Source organism: Salmo trutta, chromosome 3, assembly GCF_901001165.1.
Source record: "Salmo trutta chromosome 3, fSalTru1.1, whole genome shotgun sequence".
In the NCBI taxonomy this organism is placed as follows: Eukaryota; Metazoa; Chordata; class Actinopteri; order Salmoniformes; family Salmonidae; genus Salmo; species Salmo trutta.
The window spans coordinates 39,388,743-39,413,867 of NC_042959.1; positions in this window are offsets into that span (position 1 = coordinate 39,388,743).

Genomic DNA, 25,125 nt, shown 5'->3' on the forward strand with positions numbered 1-25,125 from the left:
TGACTGGGAAGATTTTCATTTACCTGACATTTGAGAAATTTACCAGACATCCATATGCATTCAGATCTGACTTGGCGCAGCCAGCACCATCAATAAAACAGGGATATTGGCCAAATGAGCCACATTTACATGTTTTTTTAAAACAGTCTATAACAAATTACAAAAACACTATTCCATGAGGTTTGATGTGTAGTATATGCAAAACTTTGTAGCCAATTTTTGTATCGTTTTTTTTGGCTACTTTCCTAAAATAATAATTGTCCTCCTCACGGTTCAACTGTTGGAGATTTGAGCACTAAAGGCACGCATAGTCCTGTAGGCTTAGGTGTCCACTGTATGCTAAAAAAAGCCTATATAAAGGAAGAGAAGCTGAGGCTTTGCTCCAGAGAGGTAGAGAGAGAGAGATAAAGATATGACACCGACATGCATTTCTTTATAGCAGATAGCTACTGCATCTGCTATACAGATATAGACGTATAGGAGGCTAATTCACTTGTTTCCTATCAGAATATTTAGTATAAAGATAAGCATTATATTGTTAGGTTAAAGGACTAACTCTGGTAGGCCTGAAACATTCTTCCTCACCTCAAGTTGGAGCGCCGGTGCAAACTGCCTTCATATCATAGGCTTGCAGTAGCTAATTCTTAATAAAAGCCACACCAAACCTTCACAAAAGTTTCTCAACTTTATTGGGGTAATATCAAAAGTAAGTCAAGCCATTGTTTATAGGGAAAACACGAGCAGGCTATTTTATTATAGCGAACACAGCAATACAGTTGGAACAGAATGAATACAGTTTGAAACGGAATGAAAGAAAACACTTGCACTGATGTAAACCTTCACAAGAATTGCATCCGACCAGAATAGGGAGTTGCACAGTACCCTCCATTCTTCTCATCTTAGTCCATTACAATAATACAACTAAATTCCCCTTGTAGGCCTTTTACTACAGACATACACTACTTCCTTCAACTTTTGTTTTACTTCAATGAAAAAGGCCTCCATCTCAGCAATCAACAGTAGCCTAGGCCAAAGCTCCTCTGTTGCTATCTCTCTCCTCAGCAGCAGGTGCATTTGTGCGCAAGGCGTGAGAGAATGGTGCAGAAGCGCTAATTCGGGGTGTAGGCTATGATAGACAGCCTCTCCTGGATAACTTGTCCTGCTACAATATTATTGATTGGCTTTTAATTTTACTGATGGTTTTATCACAAAAGATGTTGTGTAGGTATATTGACTGTTCCCACTCTGGTATTGGCACGTGTGCACTAGCCAACAGCTAGCAGATACAGTGCAGGTATAGCCTACTACATGATGAGATTATTATGGACAAAAGTGCAAGATTATTTCTATTTGTTAAATGGCAGCCAAGCATCGATCATCATGTCACCAGAATAAGACCATTGGGATCTATTGAAAGGAGTATCAACCTCATCACTATGCACTTTCACCACCATGTTAAATTCATCAGCATTTATTTCATCTGTAGCCTAATAAACTGCATGCTCACGTTCACCCTAGACCAACTTCAATTTGCTTACTGCCCCAATAGATCCACAGACGATGCAATCGCCATCACTCTGCACACTGCCCTATCCCATCTGGACAAGAGGAAAACCTTAAGAATGCTGTTTATTGACTATAACTCTGCATTCAACACCACAGTACACTCCAAGCTCATCATTAAGCTCGAGGTCCTGGGTCTGAAACCCCGCCCTTTGCAACTGGGTCTTGGACTTCCTGACAGGCCGACCCCAGGTGGTGAAGGTAGGAAACATCTCCTCCACTCCGCTGATCCTCAACACTGGGGCCCCACAAGGGTGCGTGCTCAGCCCCCCCCTGTACACCCTGTTCACCCATGACTGCGTGGCCAAGCACGCCCCCAACTCAATCATCAAGTTTGCAGACGACACAACAGTAGTAGGCTTGATGACAACACAGCCTACAGGGAGGTGGTGACAACTCTGGGAGTGTGGTGCCTGGAAAACAACCTCTCACTCAATGTCAACAAAACAAAGGAGATGATCGTGGACTTCAGGAAACAGCAGAGAGTGCACACTTCTATCTACATAAACGGGACCACTGGAGAAGGTGGAAAGCTTGAAGTTCCTTGGTGTACACATCACTGACAAACTGAAATGGACCACCCTCACAAACAGTGTGGTGAAGATTGCACAACAGAGCCTCTTCAACCTCAGGAGGCTAAATAAACCTGGCTTGTCACCTAAAACCCCCACAAACTCTTACAGATGCACAATTGGAAGCATCCTGTTGGGCTGTATCACCACCTGGTGGGTGGTGTGGTCTGCTCAACACATTCCCGGGGGCAAACTACCTGCCCTCCAGGACAGCTACAGCACCCAATGTCACAGGAAGGCCAAAAAGATAATCAAGGACAACAACCACCCAAGCCACTGCCTGTTCACCACGCTATCTCAAGGCCATGTTAAAGTGCCATCGCTAGCACATTATATTGTCCCGTGTAGCTCAGTTGGTAGAGCATGGTGTTTGCAACGCCAGGGTTGTGGGTTCGATTCCCACGGGGGACCAGTACGAAACAAATGAATGAAATGTATGCATTCACTACTGTAAGTTGCTCTGGATAAGAGTGTCTGCTAAATGACTAAAATGTAAAAGAGGTTGTTGCCTATAGGCATGGACTACAAATCACTGGCCACTTTAAGGAATGGAAAACTAGTCAAGTTAATAAGGTTTACATATCTGGCATTACTCATCTCATATGTATATACTGTTTTCTATGGTATCTTAGTCACTTAATAATGTTTACATATTTTGCATTCCTCATCTCATAAGGCCGTACCTATTCACTGACAAAATCATAGGTGGGACAGCACAAAATCAGACGCAGAGATGTGCCTTCAACAAAATTAAGGAAACTGTGTTGGGTGTTCTTCTTTCAACTCTCCGTACAAACAAAGGCCAGGGTAATGGCTATCCCCCCCAAAAAAGAACAATTGGCACCAAACTCCAATCCAACAGCTTGAGCCAAACCTATAACTGTGCATCATAGTGTCCTGGAATTCGCCATAGTCTCTGGCTCATAATCACTCTCCCCCCACTGCCCCTTCAGTCAGGTCCTTACGAGAGCACAAACAATAATTAGTCAATTGGCCTCAGGTGAGCTCATCAGTAGTGGCTGTACTGCGGCCCACCTCCAGGAGAGGGTGTAGTCAGACCACTTGATCCGGATGATCACTCACACCCCTCAAACCAGACCCAGGGTGCTCGCGCCATCCAGACCTACCAGGTCTCGGCGAGAAAGCGCATCCGCGTTACCATGTACTTTTCCGGGCTTGTGAACCCCCTCGAATTTAAATGGCTGCAGTGCTAGGAACCACCTCGTTATCCGGCTATTGTTATCCCTCTGTCCCGCCATCCACTTGAGGGGGGCATGGTCGGTGACCAGGTGGAAACTTCTCCCCAGGAGGTATTACCTCAGATACCATAGCGCCCATTTAATCGCCAGCGCCTCTCTCTCCACAGTAGCATAGTTTCGCTCCCTTGGGGACAGCTTACGGCTGATATACACAATGGGGTGTTCCTCCTCCCCCTGTGACAACACTGACCTTATCCCCGTGTCTGATGCATCTGTGAATACAGTAAAAGGCATGTTAAAGTCTGGCATCCTAAAAGGCATGTTAAAGTCTGACATCCTGAAGACTGTGCATAGCATGTACTTATGTACTTATCTTTCCCTAACTGCTCTATGAGCTCGTCGACGCTCAGCATGGGGTAAGCATTGAATCGGGAGATAGCATTTATGGCCCTGAAGTTGTTACAACACCGTATTGACCAATCAGGTTTGGGCACCAGCACAATTGGGTTAGATCAGGCACTTGTGGACGGCTCCACCACTCCTAGTTGTACCCTTTCTTCCACTGCGGCATGCGCCATCTCTCTCCTAGCTTCGTGGATTCTATACAGACTTAAACATACTTTGGCCCCGGGGTCTGTCCTGATATGGTGCTGGATCAGGTTAGTGCTACCTGGAATGGGAGAGAAAACTGTCCTGCTCTGTCTGACCTACGCCGTTAGGTCCGGTTTCTGTTGCATCGTTAATTTGGTTCCCATAGGGACTTACACTGGTTTTGGTGGCCAACTACAAGAAACGTCTGACCTCTGTGATTGCCAACAAGGGTTTTGTCACCAAGTACTAAGTCATGTTTTGCAGAGGGGGTCAAATACTTATTTCACTCATTAAAATGCAAATAAATGTATAACATTTTTGACATGCGTTTTTCTGGATTTTTTTGTTGTTATTCTGTCTCTCACTGTTCAAATAAACCTACCATTAAAATTATAGACTGATCATTTCTTTGTCAGTGGGCAAACGTACAAAATCAGTAGGGGATCAAATACTTTTTTCCCTCACTGTAGCGGCACTCCTTTCCTGCATAAGACTACGTGATCAATGAACGAGCGGTAGGGACTAGGTTGGTTCTCCCAGACTTCTTTTGCTAAATCCAAAATGCCTCTGCATGGTTGCCCGTACAACAACTCGAAGGGGGAGGACCCGGTCGAGGCTTGAGGAACTTCGCACAGGGCAAACATAAGGTGTGGCAACAGCATGTCCCAATTTTTCCTGTCCTCATCCGCCACACGTCTTAACATGCTCTTGATGGTTTTATTCAGTCTCTTGCACTGTACATCCATATGGGGGTGATAAACACTCATTCTAATCTGCTCTACACTGTATAGTTTATATAGGTCTTTCATCTGCCGCTGCATAAAGGGAGTGCCTTGATCTGTTAAAATAGTTGAGGGTAATCCTACTCGCGAAAACAATATGACCAGCTCCTTGGCTATGCCTTTCGTCGCCATGGTGCGTAATGGAATTGCCTTGGGATATTTGGTTGTGTAGTCCACTACTAGGAGGATGCATTGTTGTCCTCGGGCTGACCGTGGCAGCCGCCCCACTAGGTCCATGGTAATACGTTCAAATGGTGTTTCTATAATGGGAAGAGGTATAAGGGGATTGCAAAAATGGGCCTTGGCACCTGTCGCATGACACATTGACACCTGTCGCATGACCTGCAATCTTTGGCTACGTCTCTGGTCACCCCTGGCCAGTAGAACCGGGTAAGTACCCTCTCAGCTGTTTTCTCCCATCCTAAATGTCTGCCCAAGAAATGGGAGTGGGGCAAGTGCAGCATAGTGTCTTGATATGACCTCGGTACTACCAATAGTTTCAAGTCCCCCTCCCTTCTCTTACATACGCAATATAATACGCTGTTCCGTATGGCAAAATATGAGAAATGTAAATCACCCTCATCCTGTAGCCTCTTCCCATCAATAACTGCCACTTTAGCCATAAACCTTAGCACCTCCGGATCTCACTGTTGGGTCGTGCCAATCTAACTCATAAGGTCTTCGGAAAGGGAAACTTCGGATGGGGTGGGGGGCGATCTATGTCACTGTCGTTGGTCTCCGTGCCAAACCCCGGCCAGGCCTCCTCTGGTCTGGACTCGGCGAAGATCTGTCGAAGCCACTCTCTTTACTCCTGACTCCTATCCTCGCCCGGCTTGCTGGATCCCTCTTTGTCTTGGCTCTCGATTCCGTGGCACGTCTCATGACTGGACGTCTCTTTGAAGAGACGTCTCAGCCGTCGTGTGGGCTCCTCATTCTGCTTCTCCCGTTCACCTAGTAGACCGCCTAGTTGCCCAGTGTGGTTGACTTTCATTCCCCAGAGTTTATGGCGGGCAACCAGGTTATGTCCCAGGCCCATGGGGCGTTGTGTGCTCCTCTTCTCTTGGCAGCCCCTCTCATGTTTCTCTGCATTGGCCCACAACTGGTGGAAGAGTGGGCAGTCACGGCTAAGGATGAGAACTGACAAGTTCGGTGACAGGCCCATCACCATAGTGACCTTTCCCATGGGTGTGGTCATCTTTACTAGGGTCCGGGGGTACCCTGGACATCGCCGTGTATGCATGATACCTTCACTTCGCCTTCGAGCACTGTCCAGTCATCCTGTATATCCCTTTGGCTGAGGGAGACCATGCTGCCGGAGTCCAGGAATGCAAATGTTTCAGTTCCGCCTATTCTCACCGGAACGCGCTTGGGCGGGGGCCGTCTCGGCCTGCCAGCAGGGCGCTTCATGAGGAATGTCTCTTTCCTGGGAGGGGCCGGGGCTCAGTTTAGGGGACTCGGTGGGCATGGGCTCATCTGTTTTCTGGCAGTGTCGTGCGGTGTGTCTTAGGGCTTGACATTTAAAACACCGGACCGTGCGGGGAATAGGTTCATGTTTCGTTCTCTCACTCTCTAATCATAGTAGGGCTTCTTGTGCCGGCTTCCCATGCCTACCGGCCTCTACAAGGGACTCTGTAGCCCTACAGGTCTCAATAGCCCTGACTAGAGCATCCATTGTCTGGGGGTTGCTCTGGGTTAATGTTCTTAGTAGGGTCGGCGGCAGCTCTCTCAAGCACTTGTCGACCGCGATTGTCTCCAGTAGTTCTGCTATGGACCGGGTGGAACCCAGCCAGCCTTTCACTAGGCGGACAAACTGGAACGCTTGTACACTGGGTGATTCTCCATCCCTGTAGGTCCATCCGTGGAACCTCTGGGCTCTCTCGCGAGGGTTCAGGTTATACCGAGCCAACACCTCTGCCTTCAACTTGGTCTTGTTAGCCTTGTTTGACTGCGGCCAGTGTTTGCGCCTGTTGTACGGCACATGCCACCAGCTGGGCCAGAAGGGCCTTGCTCATCTTCTGCACTTCACCTTCGTCTCTGCTATGGGGGGAGGGGGGGATTCGATCAGTCTCGGCTAGACGTGCCCACATTCTCCACCAATGTGAAAGGCCATAACTATTCATTAACAGAATCCTAGGAGGGACAGCACAAAATGATACGCAGAGACATGCCTTCAACAAAAAGAAGGAAACTGTATTGAGAGTTCTTCTTTCAACTCTGCCTGGGGCCATATAAACAAAGGCCAGGGTAATGGCTATCCAAACAAAAACAAAAAAAATTACAGTTGGTACCAAACGCCAATCCAACAGCTTGAGCTGAACCTACAGTGGGGAGAACAACTATTTGATACACTGCCGATTTTGCAGGTTTTCCTACTTACAAAGCATGTAGAGGTCTGTAATTGTTATCATAGGTACACGTCAACTGTGAGAGGCGGAATCTAAAACAAAAATCCAGAAAATCACATTGTATGATTTTTAAGTAATTCATTTGCCTAACCAGCTCTGCTAATGCGAGTAAAATGGTCAGAGTGGGGTGTTCTCTCATTTGTGTCTAGAAGTAGCTAGCAAGTTAGCTTGGGTGCTTGACTGACAGCTGTTGTTTTTAACCTGTTGGGGGTAGGGGGCAGTATTTACACGGCCGGATAAAAAACGTACCCGATTTAATCTGGTTACTACTCCTGCCCAGTAACTAGAATATGCATAAAATTATTGGCTTTGGATAGAAAACACCCGAAAGTTTCTAAAACTGTTTGAATGGTGTCTGTGAGTATAACAGAACTCATATGGCAGGCAAAAACCTGAGAAGATTTCATGCAGGAAGTGGCCTGTCTGACAAGGTGTTGTTGTTCTTGCTTCTGTTTATTGAAGAGTCAGGATCTTAGCTGTAACGTGACACTTCCTACGGCTCCAATAGGCTCTCAGAGCCCGGGAAAAACCTGAACGATGTCGAGGCAGCCCCAGGCTGAAACACATAATCGCCTTTGCCAAGTGGCCAATCAGAGGACAAAGGAATTAGGCTCGTGCCCGAGTCGACCCAGTGATATATTTTCTTTTGGCTGTTTACCTAATTGCAGATTCCCGGTCGGAATATTATCGCTTTTTTACGAGAAAAATGGCATAAAAATTGATTTTAAACAGCGGTTGACATGCTTCGAAGTACGGTAATGAAATATTTAGAAATCTTTTGTCACGAAATGCGCCGTGCGCATGACCGTTATTTACCATTGGGATAGTGTCTAGAACGCACGAACAAAACACCGCTGATGGAACATAACTATGGATTATTTTGGACCAAACCTACATTTGTTATTGAAGTAGAAGTCCTGGGAGTGCATTCTGATGAAGAACAGGAAAGGTAATCACACTTTTCTAATAGTAAATCTGACTTTGGTGAAGGCTAAACTTGGTGGGTGTCTAAATAGCTAGCCCAGTGATGCCGGGCTATCTACTTAGAATATGGCAAAATGTGCTTTCACCGAAAAGCTATTTTAAAATCGGACATATCGAGTGCATAGAGGAGTAATGTATCTATAATTCTTTAAATAATTGTTATGCTTTTTGTGAACGTTTATCGTGAGTAATTTAGTAAATTGTTAGTAAATTCGCCGGAAGTTTGCGGGGGGTATGCTAGTTCTGAACGTCACATGCTAATGTAAAAAGCTGGTTTTTGATATAAATATGAACTTGATTGAACAAAACATGCATGTATTGTATAACATAATGTCCTAGGTGTGTCATCTGATGAAGATCATCAAAGGTTAGTGCTGCATTTAGCTGTCTTCTGGGTTTTTGTGACATTATATGCTAGCTTGAAAAATGGGTGTCTGATTATTTCTGGCTGGGTACTCTGCTGACATAATCTAATGTTTTGCTTTCGTTGTAAAGCCTTTTTGAAATCGGACAGTGTGGTTAGATTAACGAGAGTCTTGTTTTTAAATAGCTGTAAAATAGTCATATGTTTGAGGAATTGAAGTAATAGCATTTCAAAGGTATTTGAAAATCGCGCCACAGGATTCAACTGGCTGTTACGTAGGTGGGACGAATTCGTCCCGCCTGCCCTAGAGAGGTTAAAGAGATGGGTGGGGCTAAAGCTTAAGAGGGTGTGACCGATGCTGAATGGGTGTAGACAAAGAAGGGCTCTCCAGCAGAAGTACCAAAATGTTCAATGGCCATTTTCTCAAAAGTGAGTTTCAAGTTTATCAACTTTCAAAGCAGAATTACTTTCTCTTTGTTCCTCAACTGTAGTGTATGATATACCATTTTGTATCTCTGAGTCTCTACTTTTATCCAATGTAAAAAACACAATTTCAAATTTTGCTACACAAGACCGATTTGAGCTGGTCGGTCACATGTGTATTTTTCCAGATGTTGAAATCAGGCTCATTTTTGGTTATATGTAATTTATAGACGTCTATGTTTGGGCAAAATAAAGGCTGGTCCAGAACAGACAAAATCTGAACCAAACAAAGACGTCTATGATTGGTTCAGATTTTGTCTGGACCGGACCAAAAATCAATGTCCGTGGATGTGGAAATAACGTCCGGTCGAGACTGCACTAAAAAACGACATCCAAAAGCACGGCGTTGGTCCTTGCTTACTGTGGTGTAGCCTACAGTGTTGCCTGATATTGCATTCTATGAATGACCATCTATGTGGGATGCCTACCATTTGATAAACACCAAAATAAGACGTCCGGTCCGGACAGGACCAAAAAAAGATCTGCTCGAGCTACCATGTTGGCCAAAATGGAATTTTATGAATACTCATCCATGTGGTAGACCCAACATTTGTAAAACAGGCCGTTGCATTGGTTTTATTAGTCTTGATTGCTGTGACTAATCAATTTGGCTATTTAGGCTCCGAATATCAGCTACCCAACTTTATCAGGCGTTATCGTGAGCCTATTTGCAATGTGTTTACACAGCGGGAAATGCATTAGTGTTTTCTTTTTCACTATTATCATCTTGTCAAAAATGTATGGATACAAATTTGAAACTCCTGGACAACAGTTGTGATTTTCCATTCCATATGATCCATTTTACTTTGACCTTTCCTGTTTTTAGGGTATGTTGTTTGTTAACATGACAGCACATTTTTTATTTGATTGGGCACCATTTAGGTTAGGCTATTTGATCAGAGAAACCTATATGATGTAAAAAGTGTCCGTGTCATTATATTGCCATACATTTTACTTCCAGGCTGTAGGCTACAGAAAAGGCCACCTACTCTTTCTACCATATCCTATCTGCCACATGATTTTGTTAGATAATTTTTTTGACAGAACGTTGGTGGAGCACCGCAGTGATGTGTCTCTCCAGCAGCACCCTGGAGAGGTGCGCTTGAAATGGACAAGCAAAATCATTTGCGCCCTTGCCTTTGACAAAGTGGGCACTGTTTATCACAGGGCGGCATCAGCACTCACCTCAAAATCCCATATGTCACTGGTTGAGAGAAATTGTCATTGTTTTTGGGCAGAATTATATGAGGTTTTATGTGTTGTTGTTGGAGGTGTGTCTTGGTTAGTTTAGCCCTCACCAATCGTCCCTCATCAATCTGCCACCAATGGCAATCACCTAATCCCTGCACCAAGATGCAATTCAATGCTTGGTAAATTTACTGTTGAAGAAAAGCTCCTTTATAATAAAGTCATAATAGCGTTTTCCATGTGGCATAGACTACAGTTGAGCAGAGCCGTTTTTGGGGGTATTTTTTTCTATATACAGTTGAAGTTGGAAGTTTACATTCACTTAGGTTGGAGTCATTAAAACTCATTTTTTAACCACTCCACACATTTCTTGTTAACAAACTATAGTTTTGGCAAGTCGGTTAGGACTACTTTGTGCATGACACAAGTCATTTTTCCAACAATTGTTTTCAGACAGATTATTTCACTTATAATTCACTGTGTCACAATTCCAGTGGGTCAGACGTTTACAAAGTTTACAAACACTACGTTGACTGTGCCTTTAAACAACAGTCCATCATTACTTTAAGACATGAAGGTCAGTCAATGTCGAACATTTCAAGAAATGTGAAAGTTTCTTCAAGTGCAGTCGCAAAAACCATCAAGCACTGTGATGAAACAGGCTCTCATGAGGACTGCCACAAGAAAGGAAGACCTCTGTTGCAGAGGATAAGTTCATTAGAGTTACCAGTCTCAGAAATCGGTAATTAACTGCACCTCAGAATGCAGCCCAAAAAAATGGTTCACAAAGTTCAAGTAACAGACACATCTCAACGTCAACAGTTCAGAGGAGAATCAGGCCTTCATGATCGAATTCCTGCAACAACAAAAAACACTACTAAAGGACACCAATAAGAAGAAGAGACTTGCTTGGTTCGAGAAACACCAGCAAACAACATTAGACTTGTGGAAATCTGTCCTTTGTTCTGATGAGTCTGAATTGACGATTTTTGGTTCCAACCACTTTGTCCTTGTGAGACGCAGAGTAGGTGAACGGGTGATCTCTGCATGTGTGGTGTCCACTGTGAAGCATGGATGAAGAGGTGTGGGTGTGCTTTGCTTGTGACACTGTCAGTGATTTATTTAGAATTCAAGGCACACTTAACCAGCATGGCTACCACAGCACTCTGCAGCGATACGCCATCCCATCTCGTTTGCACTTAGTGGGACTAACATTTGTTTTTCAACAGGACAATGACCCAAAACACACCTCCAGGCTGTATAAGGGCTATTTGACCAAGAAGGAGAGTGATGGAGTACTGCATCAGATCACCTGATCTCCACAATCTCACCAGACCTCAACCCAATTGAGATGGTTTGGGATGAGTTGGACCGCAGAGTGAAGGAAAATCAGCCAACAAGGGCTTAGCATATGTGGGAACTCCTTCAAGACGGTTGGACAAGCATTCCAGGTGAAGCTGGTTGAGAGAATGCCAAGAGTCTGCAAAGCTGTCATCAAGGCAAAGTGTGGCTAATTTGAAGAATCTAAAATCTAAAATATATTTTGATTTGTTAAACACTTGTTTCGTTACTACATGATTCCATATGTGTTACTTCATAGTTTTGATGTCTTCACAATTATTCTACAATGTAAATAATAAAAAAAATTAAGAAAATCCCTTGAATGAGTAAGTGTCAAAGTTTTTACTGGTAAGGCATATATATACAGTATGATGTGGATTGGGGTGCGCTCTCTCTGCTGTCTCCTGTAGTCCATGTTCAGCTCCTTTGTTTTATTGACATTGAGGGAATGGTTATTTTCCTGGACCCACTTCACCAGGGCTCTTGTCCCCTCCCTGTAGGCTGTCTCCTCATCGTTGGTGATCAGGCCTACCACTGTTGTGTCGTCAGCAAACTTGATGATGGAGTTGGAGACGTGCTTGGCCCCCATGTTGAGGATCAGCGTGGCGGAGGTGTTGTTGCCTACCTTCACCACCTGGGGTCGGCCCATCAGGAAGTATAGGACTCAGTTGCACAGAGTCGGGTTCAGACCAAGGGCCCTGATCTTAGCGATGAGCTTTAAGACACTCTGGTGTTGAAGCCTGAGCTGTAGTCAATGAACAGCATTCTTACGTAGGCATTTCTCTTGTCCAGGTGGGATAGGGCAGTGTGCAGTGCAATGGCGATTGCGTCTTCCGTGGATCTGTTGGGGTGGTATGCGAATTGAAGTAGGTATAGGGTTTCGGGTAAGGTGGAAGTAATATGTCCTTAACTAGCCTCTCAAAGCACTTTGTGATAACAGAAGTGAGTGCTACGGTCCGATAGTCATTTAGTTTAGTTACCTTCACTTTCTTGGGTACAGGAGCAATGGTGGACATCTTGAAGCAAGTGGGAAAACAGACTGGCATATGGAGAGATTGAATAAACTGTCCAGCCAGCTGGTCTGCACATACTCTGAGGACGTGGCTTGGAATGTAGTGTGGCCTTGCGAGGGTTAACATGCTTAAATGACTTACTTACGTCGACCACAGAGTACGAGAGCACACAGTCATCGTGAACGACGGGGGCCTGCGGCTCGATGAGGTTTCCTTGAAGCGGATGAATAACGTGTTCAGCATGTCCAAATAATTATTTTATGGCCCGAACAGAATTTCTACTGACCCAGACATGGTGTAGCTTTTAAATGCATTGGGGTCATGCAGGCCTATAGGTTGGCATGCTTTCTCTCTATATTCAGCTATTAATAATCTACATTTGGTTATTATGGTATGTATTAAAAAGCTGTGTTATATAATTTGGCAATGCAAGTCATTACTCTATTCTTTAGAATTGCTTTGTCACAATTGTATTAATTTTTGTTTCTAAAGTATGTCATTTTGAGGAAATTTGAAAATAGAAAGCCGTTCCAAAAGAGATATCGACATGGCTACAGTAGGCTAGCCAAGATGAATGCTTGTTGTCTTTTTGTGGCTTTTTATTGCATCAACAGTAATCAGCATATTGCTAGTATGTTCATTATTGAAGGTTTACTTTTGTAAATAAGCTCAGCGAGTAGATTGATGGACGCTTCTTTTTGCTCTGGACAGTTCGCGTGTGCTGTGTGAAGGCATCAACTCATGTACAGCTCGAGAAGTTGGGACTCACGGGAGCGTGGTAGTGCTTGAATAAGCGACCAATCCTATTCCTCAAATACAATTAGTATGACATTTACGTGTGTAGTCTTCAATGGTTTTCAATGGTAGACAGCGACAGATTAGGTAAATGTTGAACTGGAATGCAAAAATGCGCTGAAAAGTTACTGGACCTGTCAGACCAGTGACTGGCAAGATCCACTGGGCCGACATGTTTTTACTGGCTCCGGGCCAGTAAGAAAATAAATGAATGTGTCAGAAAATAATAGGCTAAGTGGAGTTTTCACTCATCGTTATCACATTATATGGGATGTGCAACACACACACACACACCCAGGTACCAAGAGGCAGGACAGACAGCACTGTCAAACCAGCAGTGCTTGCCTGTCATCGCTCACTTTGTGACTGACAGGCACCTGTCTTATCAAGAAATCACTAGAAGATGCATGTAGTTCATTGTAGCAGGAGAGGGCTCAACAGACTTTTGCTGTATGGCTAATTGAAAAGTAGCTTACTAAATTTAAGTGGAAAAAGTACCCGGCTGAAAATGACTGTAATCGCCTGTATAGCTGATAGCAGGCCCTAGTGGAAAACTGCTGCTGCTGGAGTCCCACTGCTGGCAGCGAGCCTCACACTCGCTCCAGTCTACCAGGTGGTCTACTCTTCTGTAGTTACATCCTTTCAAGTCCAAGAATGTCATTGTTTAAAGTACCCATTCTACTCAGGAACGAGACTGCTCATGACATTGCAGAACTATCCATCCCCTCGTCTCTCTCCTCACTGCCAACATCCAGAAGCAAAGCTCAAGAACACAAAGTGTCACACTATCCCACCACCACCAACATGCCCTGAGAGGCCGCATCCGTCTCTCCGATCCAACTCCTTTCAAGCACAGAGCCAGACCCATCCATCCGTCTGACTACCAAACTGTACGACCTGAAAGAGCTTTGTGATGCCAACATCAGAGAGTCTGATAGTCCCTTCCCCTCACTGATAGTCATTGTGAAGAAGAAGAGTGGTGCCATCTGGCTATACATCGACTACAGGAAGTTAAACAACCAGACCATCAAAGACGCATACCCCTTACCAAACATCAAACATCTCCGACAGGCTCGAAGTGGTTCTCTGTCATGCACTTGAAGTTGTGATACTATCAAGTTGAAATGGAGGAGGAAGAAAAACAGAAGACAGCCTTCGTTACACCCATGGGATTCTGGGAGTTCAATCGGATGCCACAACGAGCAACAAATGCACCCAGCACTTTTCAGCATGTCATGTATAAGTATATGGGCAGCCTGAACCTGAACGAAGTCCTTGTGTTCCTTGACAATCTCATTGTGTGAATTTACCATCATGACTGACAACAACCCACTGACATATGTGCTGGAATCTGTCAAGCTCGATGCTGCCGTACACCAGTGGCTAGCCAATCTGCCAAACTTCAACATCCAGTACAGATCTGGCAAGAGGAATCAAGACGCCGACTGTTTGTCCAGATGTCCACACAACCAAGCAGAGACTGATCTCAGCTCCAAAGCCGACAGAGTCCAGCAGTTCATTGCTCGATTCATGAAGGAAGACAATGAACCCCTGTTCCCTAGAGAACTTTTGAAAGCTGACTGTCAGAGACATCAACTCTCAAGATCTTCAAGCACTGGAAGATGTCAGTACTGACTCACCTGCCGCTGTCTAGTGTCTCACCATGGATACCATACCAGCTAAGTTCTCCCATGCTGATCTACTTCCTGGTTCAAGCACTCTTCCCAAGATGTAACAGCAAGATTGGACTGCAGAACAGAGGAATGATGCCACCATCAGCAGAGTAATTACCATTGTCACCACTGGGAAATGTCTTTCGTACCGCATTAGGCAGCAGGAAGTCATGGATCAGCTCGTACTCAACAACGGAGTCCTGTACAGAAAACGGATGAACAGAGGGGAAGCATTCTACTAACTTTTTGTCCCAAAGAAATACAGAGAAACGGCTCTCGAAGGTCGCCACGATGCAGTTGGCTACATGGGAATCAACAGAGGACAATGGATCTCGTCCACACAGATTCTATTGGCCCAGGATGTCCATAGATCAAGAACTGTGAAAGATGCATCAAACAGAAGGCAAAGGCCGAGAAGCATGCCCCTCTAGTAAACATCAAGACCAGTCGACCTCTCAATTTTGTGTGAATGGACTACCTCTCCCTAGAACCTGGTTTGGCAGAGACATGAAGAACATCTTGGCCATCACCTAGCACTTCACTAAGTTCTGCTGTTGCCAGTCCTACTGCAGACCAGAAAGATAAGACTGTTGCCAAGGCACTGTGGAACAACTTCTTCATCCACTATGGTCTCCCTGAGCACCTCAACAGCACCCAAGGCTGTGACTTCCAGTCCGGAGTCATAAAAGATCTCTGTCAGCTGCTTGGGATAAAGAAAACAAAAACTACACCCTACCATCCATGTGGCAATCCCATGGAACGCTTCAACCAGACACTCCTTGGAATGCTTCACTTCAAGAGGAAGACAAGGTGAAGTGGCGTGACTTCGTACAACCCTTGGTTCATGCCTGCAACTGCACCAAGAATGACACAACTGGGTGCACCCCATACAAGTTGATGTTAGGAAAACAGCCAAGCCTTCCCATCGATGTGGCATTCAGACTGTGCCCAGAAGGTCAAAGGACAGTTACTCACACTGAGAACGTCAAGAAGTTTGGGGAAAGTTTCCAAGAACTCTACAAGATCGCAAACTACACAGCAAGAAGACTGCACAGTGAAACAAGAAGTGGTACAACCTGAAAGTCAGAGAGTCCATCCTTGAAGCAAGAGACCGTGTTCTCATCGGGAATGTCGGAATACAAGGGAAACACGATAGCTGGCAGATGGAGCCAGACCGTGTACTCCCCAGTCTACGTCGTAGAAACCTCTGACCTTCCAGAGACGACGCTACACCAAGATCTGCTGTTGAAGAGGACTAAGACAGTGAACAGAGACCCCAACCAACAACTCCTCAGCAAAGTCCAGTATCTGAGGAGAAAGATGAGACAGAACAACAAGGAGGAAATGATAAAGAGGTGGAGTTCTACTATCCTCAGTATGCTCAGAAAGAGTTAACTTACCCGACAATTACCATTGTCCATGAAATCCCTTAAGCTAGTGTCAATCCTACTCCAGAAGATGACTGCATTGAGATGAATCCTGTAGAAGACTTGAATCTGAAGCTGAGACATCCCTACCTACAGTGGTGCTGGAAGGAAGAGATCCTGAAAGAGAGGTGTACTTACCTGCCGAAGTGAATCCTAGAGCTGAGGACTTACCTGTTGAAGAGGATCCAGGAGGCGAAGTGGAGGATGTAGAACCTGTTGAGGAAAGGAAAGGGGAAAGAGGATTGGATCCTGTGGAGGAAAGAAAAGAAGATGAAGAATCTACAGTTTAGGGAATGTAATGAAGGGTGGCGAAGAGGAATCTGGAGCCAGTGAATACAATAGAAGAGGAAGAAGAGAAACAGAAGTCAGAAGATCTGCAAGGCCAAGAGCAGAACCTGAAAGACTGACTAACAAATCCCTACGCAAACACCTACTCTTAGTTATGCATTTTATTTAAAAACGGTTTAGACCAAGCATTCTCCCAGGCCTTTACTTATTCCCCGACATCAGCCTGTTGACTCCTACGACTTAATCTCTCTGGGATATGTGGGACACTAGCATCCCACTCGCCAATAGCCAGTGAAATAGCAGAGCGCCAAATTCAAAACAACAAAAATCTCATAATTCAAATTTCTCACACATACAAGTATTATACACCATTTTAAAGATAAACTTCTCGTTAATCCAACCACAGTGTCCGATTTCAAAAAGGCTTTACGGCAAAAGCATACCATTAGATTATGTTAGGACAGCACCTAGACAAGAAAAACCACACAGCCATTTTCCAAGCAAGGAGAGGAGTCACAAAAACCAGAAATACAGCTAAAATGAATCACTAACCTTTGACGATCTTCTTCAGATGACACTCCCAGGACTCAATGTTACACAATACATGTATGTTTTGCTCGATAAAGTTCATATTTATATCCAAAATCCCCATTTTACATTGGCGTGTAATGTTCAGAAATGTTTAGTCTCCAAAACATCCCGGTGAATGAGCACATCAATTTACAGAAATACTCATCATAAATGTTGATAAAATATACAACTGTTATGCATAGAATTAAAGAAACACTTCTCTTTAACCTCTTATGGCTAGGGGGCAGTATTTTCACGGCTGGATAAAAAACGTACCCGATTTAATCTGATTATTAGTCCTGCCCAGAAACTAGAATATGCATATAATTATTAGCTTTGGAGAGAAAACACTCCACAGTTTCTGAAACTGTTTGAATGGTGTCTGTGAGTATAACAGAACTCCTATGGCAGGCAAAAACCTGAGATGCTTCTGTTCAGGAAGTACCCTGTCTGAACATTTCTTGCCCTTGTTGATTCTCTCTATCTTTTACAAAGGATCTCTGCTCTTACGTGACACTTCGCACGTCTCCAATGAAGTCTCAGAGCCCGGGAAAAACAGGAATGACGTAATTCAAAGCCCTGGCTGAAGCACACGAGAGCAAAAGCTAAGTGGTCACTCAATGGACTAAGCCTTACGCTCGCGACCCGCCCCGCCCCCGGCTTTCGGTTTTTCCCTCAGTATACAGACAGGCAGATTCCCGGTCGGAATATTATCGCTTCTCTACGAGATAAATTGCATAAAAATTGGTTTTAAACAGCGGTTGACATGCTTCGAAGTACGGTAATGGAATATTTAGAATTTTTTTGTCATATTCTGCGTCATGCTCGTGGCCGAGATTTAGCGTTGGGATAGTGTCTAGAACGCACGAACAAAACGTCTTGATGGAACATAACGATGGATTATTTGGGACCAAACCTACATTTGTTATTGAAGTAGAAGTCCTGGCAGTGTATTCTGATGAAGAACAAGCAAGGTAAGAACATTTTTCTTATAGGAAATGTGATTTTGGTGAAGGCTAAACTTGCAGGGTGTCTAAATAGCTAGCCCTGTGATGCCGGGCTATGTACTTAGATTATTGCAAAATGTGCTTCATCCGAAAAGCTATTTTAAAATCGGACATATCGAGTGCATAGAGGAGTTCTGTATCTATAATTCTTAAAATAATTGTTATGCTTTTTGTGAACGTTTATCGTGAGTAATTTAGTAAAATCACCGGAAGTGTTCGGTGGGAATGCTAGTTCTGAACGTCACATGCTAATGTAAAAAGCTGGTTTTTGATATAAATATGAACTTGATTGAACAGACATGCATGTATTGTATAACATAATGTCCTAGGTGTGTCATCTGATGAAGATCATAAAAGGTTAGTGCTGCATTTAGCTATGGTTTGGGTTTATGTGACATGATATGCTAGCTTGAAAAATGGGTGTCTGATTATTTCTGGCTGGGTACTCTGCTGACATAATCTAATGTTTTGCTTTCGCTGTAAAGCCTTTTTGAAATCGGACAGTTTGGTTAGATAAAGGAGAGTCTTGTCTTTAAATAGCTGTAAAATAGTCATATGTTTGAAAAATTGAAGTTTTCGGATTTTAGAGGAGTTTGAATTTCGCGCCCCGCCCATCATTGGATATTGGAGCAGACGTTCCGCTAGCGGAAATTAAACGAAACGATCTACCTGAGAGTAATCATCTATTTTATCTGTGTTCATATATTGTTTTATGAAAAGGCAAGACAGTAGTTTGCTTTTCAAGTGAAATATAATGGCACATTTCAGACGAACTCCAGATCAGCCATTATATTGACAGCCGCTATTGCGTTAGCTAGCTGGCCTCTGACATTCATCCTAGCTTTACTATGTCAAGATACAGCTTGCGACCGTTGTTAAATCTTTCAAACATCATGACACAAGCTTCTGAAATTAAATGACAAATTTACGAATCATAGTTGCAACCACAAATCTCAATGTGCGACCATGAAATTCAAAATACGAACTCACATAGTTCTGTCATCATTATAATCCCATAGTAAGGCACAATCCTATTGTTGCATATTCAGATATTCCCTCTTTTTAAGTTTCTACCATTTGGCTGTTTATCCATCTCTGTCACATTATTATAACTGCACGTTTGGGAATGGTGTTTTCCCTTAATAGCATTTTTGGAACATTCCTGCAGACGGCCGAGAAAAGTGAACACACTGCTGTGCTTGTAATGTGAATTATTTATAGTTTATTCACTTTTAAGCTAAATGTTGTGATCTGTTTCATGAGTTTCTTTGTGTTTGAACATTTTAGTATGGAACCACTGTTGTATACATTTGCTATTTTTCTGGCCTATCGTCCTGCAATTGTCCCAAAGTCTGCTTTGAACCGTCCCAGCCACATTCTTTATTGTCCCCGGGATGACAGGGCGCCCTTAATTTAGAGCCCGGTAAATGTCATTTTAATCAATGGAATCATTCCTCTTAAACTGTCTGGCTAGGTAGCTAACAAATATACAGTGCAGATAAATTCTTCAAATTCATTATTTTATACTATCTTATCACAGCACTGGCAAACCATGCATGGTTGACCGACTCCCTGACCAAAATGGCTGACCTTTATCCAATCATAAGAAGGCTCATGTACATTCTAGTAATCTTATTCTGAATGCTATGAGGCTGATGACAGTAGTAACTCTATTCTAATGGCAGGAACAGGAAGAACATAATCATGTCTTCTGATGTTGACTGCAGACGTTATGACTGGCTAACATGTATTTGTAAATCAACAGAGTCCAAATGGTGGGCTGAATCTGAAAATACCAACAACCCCAAAAGATTCTGCCGCTGTAATGGCGACGGGTGGTGTCAGTTCCATCTCCTGTCTGTTTTGTCTATTTATGTTGAGTGTCTTTTTGTCATATAATGGGGCGACAGGTAGCCTAGTGGTGAGAGCGTTGGAGTAGTAACCGAAAGGTTGCAAGATCGACTCCCCGAGCTGAAAAGGTAAATTTTTTCCTTCTGCCCCTGAGCAAGGCACTTAACCCACTGTTCCTAGGCTGTCATTGAAAATAAGAATTTGTTCTTAACTGACTTGCCTCGTTAAATAAAGATAAAAATGAATAATAATATGTGTAAAAATGCATGTGCAGTGCATCACAGGGGTAGCATCATCTAATGCACAAGATAACATTTAGTTGTGTGGTTACCATGGCACCGTGAGGAAGCCTAGGCAGAGAGCTCTGTAAATATTGTACATATTTTGTTATTTTTAAGTTGTTGTTTTTTCTCACGTTTTTTGTTATGGAAATGTTAGTTTTTGATGACAATGTTTTTTTTTAATCTCCTGTTTTTGAGCCACATATTTGCAGATTGACTGACAGGTTAATTCATTTTGGCTTGCTAGCTAGCTGACAAATTTTTTGTTTAAAAAAATGCATCTGGACACAGTAGGCTACCAGCTTTTTTGTTCCACCTGGCTGCCAGTTCCTGATCTTTTGAGAGCATAATTTGAGAAGTCACCAGAAGCAAGGAGAGGAATGGGAGAAAGAGGAATACAACAGTGCTGAGGCATAGGGCTCCTAGTGAGGACAACTCAGGGCTACTATTCTGAACTTTGTGTGGTGAGCTTTTGGCGCCCATAGCTGCTGAGAGTGCTATAAGACTCAGGCTGGTTCCCAGACATACCCATTCCATCACAATCTTCTACCATCCTCTGACCAGCTCCCTCCGCTCAAGCCATGAACTGACCCTCTACATTTTTGGAGGATGCAGTATTCAAAGGCTTGGCTATAGGTTGACCTGTCATAATACTGTATATTGCTCGTTAGTTTTTTTGCTCTTGAAGCGCTTTGATGCACATTTGCCGATGTGCATCTTGTCTAACAGAAAGCCAGTATGAGGATTTGTGCTCAGGCCAGAATGAAAGGCGGACGGTGCGTAGGAGAGAAAATATCTGTAGAGTTCAAAAAGTACTCTCACTCAAAACCATGAAAGCAATAACCCAAGGAGGCCAAGATGCAAAACAATTATAGAATTACTTTAATCCATTCACGAAAGAATACAAAAAGTTAAAGTGCAAGGTGCTATATATATATATATATATATATATATATATATACTGCTCAAAAAAAATAAAGGGAACACTAAAATAACACATCCTAGATCTGAATGAATGAAATAATCTTATTAAATACTTTTTTCTTTACATAGTTGAATGTGCTGACAACAAAATCACACAAAAATAATCAATGGAAATCCAATTTATCAACCCATGGAGGTCTGGATTTGGAGTCACACTCAAAATTAAAGTGGAAAACCACACTACAGGCTGATCCAACTTTGATGTAATGTCCGTAAAACAAGTCAAAATGAGGCTCAGTAGTGTGTGTGGCTTCCACGTGCCTGTATGACCTCCCTACAACGCCTGGGCATGCTCCTGATGAGGTGGCGGATGGTCTCCTGAGGGATCTCCTCCCAGACCTGGACTAAAGCATCCGCCAACTCCTGGACAGTCTGTTGTGCAACGTGGCGTTGTTGGATGGAGCGAGACATGATGTCCCAGATGTGCTCAATTGGATTCAGGTCTGGGGAACGGGCGGGCCAGTCCATAGCATCAATGCCTTCCTCTTGCAGGAACTGCTTACACACTCCAGCCACATGAGGTCTAGCATTGTCTTGCATTAGGAGGAACCCAGGGCCAACCGCACCAGCATATGGTCTCACAAGGGGTCTGAGGATCTCATCTCGGTACCTAATGGCAGTCAGGCTACCTCTGGCGAGCACATGGAGAGCTGTGCGGCCCCCCAAAGAAATGCCACCCCACACCATGACTGACCCACCGCCAAACCGGTCATGCTGGAGGATGTTGCAGGCAGCAGAACGTTCTCCACTGCGTCTCCAGACTCTGTCACGTCTGTCACATGTGCTCAGTGTGAACCTGCTTTCCTCTGTGAAGAGCACAGGGCGCCAGTGGCGAATTTGCCAATCTTGGTGTTCTCTGGCAAATGCCAAACGTCTTGCACGGTGTTGGGCTGTAAGCACAACCCCCACCTGTGGACGTCGGGCCCTCATATACCACCCTCATGGAGTCTGTTTCTGACCGTTTGAGCAGACACATGCACATTTGTGGCCTGCTGGAGGTCATTTTGCAGGGCTCTGGCAGTGCTCCTCCTGTTCCTCCTTGCACAAAGGCGGAGGTAGCGGTCCTGCTGCTGGGTTGTTGCCCTCCTACGGCCTCCTCCACGTCTCCTGATGTACTGGCCTGTCTCCTGGTAGTGCCTCCATGCTCTGGACACTACACTGACAGACACAGCAAACCTTCTTGCTACAGCTCGCATTGATGTGCCATCCTGGATGAGCTGTACTACCTGAGCCACTTGTGTGGGTTGTAGACTCCGTCTCATGCTACCACTAGAGTGAAAGCACCGCCAGCATTCAAAAGTGACCAAAACATCAGCCAGGAAGCATAGGAACTGAGAAGTGGTCTGTGGTCACCACCTGCAGAACCACTTCTTTATTGGGGGTGTCTTGCTAATTGCCTATAATTTCCACCTGTTGTCTATTCCATTTGCACAACAGCATGTGAAATTTATTGTCAATCAGTGTTGCTTCCTAAGTGGACATTTTGATTTCACAGAAGTGTGATTGACTTGGAGTTACATTGTGTTGTTTAAGTGTTCCCTTTATTTATTACCACGTTGTCCGATTTCAAAAAGGCTTTACAGCGAAAGCAAAACATTAGATTATGTTAGGAGTGTACATAGACACAAATAACCACACAGCCATTTTCCAAGCAACTAGATGCATCACAAATACCCAAAACACAGCTAAATGAAGCACTAACCTTTGACGATCTTCATCAGATGACACTCCTAGGACATCATTTTACACAATACATGCATTTTTTGTTCGATAAAGTTAATATTTATATCCATAAACCCCATTTTACATTTGCGTGTGACGTTCAGAAAACATTTTGCCTCCAATACTGTCGGTGAATCAGCACAACAATTTACAAAAATACTCGTCATAAACGTTGATAAAATAGTAAACTCATTCAAAGAATTATAGATGAACATCTCCTTTATGCTAATGTAACAGTGTAGGTTCCGTCCCTCTCTTCGCCCCAACCCGGGCTCGAACCAGGAACCCTTGCACACATCAACAACTGACACACCACGAAGCATCGTTACCCATCGCGCCACAAAAGCCGCGGCCCTTGCGACGCAAGGGGAAACCCTACTTCAAGTCTCAGAGCGAGTGACGTCACCGATTGAACTGCTACTAGCGCGCACCACCGCTAACTAACTAGCCATTTCACATCGGTTACACTAACGCTGTGACAGATTTCAAAAAAGCTTCAAGAGGAAAGCACACTTTGCAATAATCTGAGTAGTGCGCTCAGAAAAATACACTAGGCAATACAGATACCCACCATTTTGGAGTCATCTAAAATATTAAATGGCATTAGAAATATTCACTTACCTTTGATCTTCATCAGAAGGCACTTCCAGGAATCCCAGGTCCACAATAAATGTTGCTTTGTTTGATAAAGTCCATAATTTATGTCCAAATAGCTCCTTGTTGTTAACTCGTTCAGTTAGCTACTCCAAGTGTAGGAAGCGTGTGGAAAATGTCACGACGAAAAGTAAAAAAAGTTATATTTACGTTCGTTCAAACATGTCAAACGTTGTAAAGCATCAATCTTTAGGGCCTTTATAACGTGAAACTTCAGTAATATTCCAACCGGACGATTCCATTGTCTTGAAAAATGTTTTGGAACACAGCTACCTCCTCACGTTAATACGCGCCAATGAACTGATGTCCTTCCCTGGGTCACCAACTTCTCCACCTTCTTGTTCGCTCTGTTCATCATAGACGCCTCAAACAACTTTCTAAAGACTGTTGACATCTAGTGGAAGCCTTAGGAAGTGCAAAATGAACCCTAACTCACTGTGTTCGATTGGCAATGACTTGAAAGGACTACAAGCACCAGAATTCTCACTTCCTGCTTAGATTTTTCTCAGGTTTTTGCCTGCCATATGAGTTCTGTTATACTCACAGACATCATTCAAACAGTTTTAGAAACTTCAGAGTGTTTTCTATCCAAATCTACTAATAGTATGCATATTCTAGTTCCTGGGCCTGAGTAGTAGGCCGTTTAATTTGGGTACGTTTTTCATCCGGCCGTGAAAATACTGCCCCCTCCCTAGAGAGGTTTTAATTAAAGTTAGTGAGGGAGATATTAGTCTCCAACTTCAGCGATTTTTGCAATTCATTCCAGTCATTGGCAGCAAAGAACTGGAAGGAAAGGAGGCCAAATGAGGTGTTGGCTTTGGGGATGACCAGTGAGATATTCATGCTGGAGCGCATGCTACGGGTGGGTGTTGTTATGGTGACCAGTAAGCTGAGATAAGGCGGAGCTTTACCTAGCAATGACTTATAGATGACTTGGAGCCAGTGGGTCTGGCGATGAATATGTTGCGAGGGCCAGCCGACGAGAGCATACAGGTCGCAGTGGTGGGTAGTATATGGGGCTTTGGTGACAAAACGGATGGCACTGTGATAGACTGCATCCAGTTTGCTGAGTAGAGTGTTGTAAGCTATTTTGTAAATGACTTCGCCGAAGTCGAGGATCGGTAGGATAGTCAGTTTTACGAGGGTATGTTTGGCAGCATGAGTGAAGGACACAGCTGTAAATGAGAACTTGTTCTCAACTAGCATACCTGGTTAAATAAAGGAGAAATAAAACATTTTAATAATGGAGGCTTTGTTGCGAAATAGGATGCCAATTCTTGATTTAATTTTGGATTGGAGATGCTTAATATGAGTCTGGATGGAGAGTTTATAGTCTAGCCACACAGCTAGGTATTTGTAGTTGTCCACATATTCTAAGTCCGAACCGT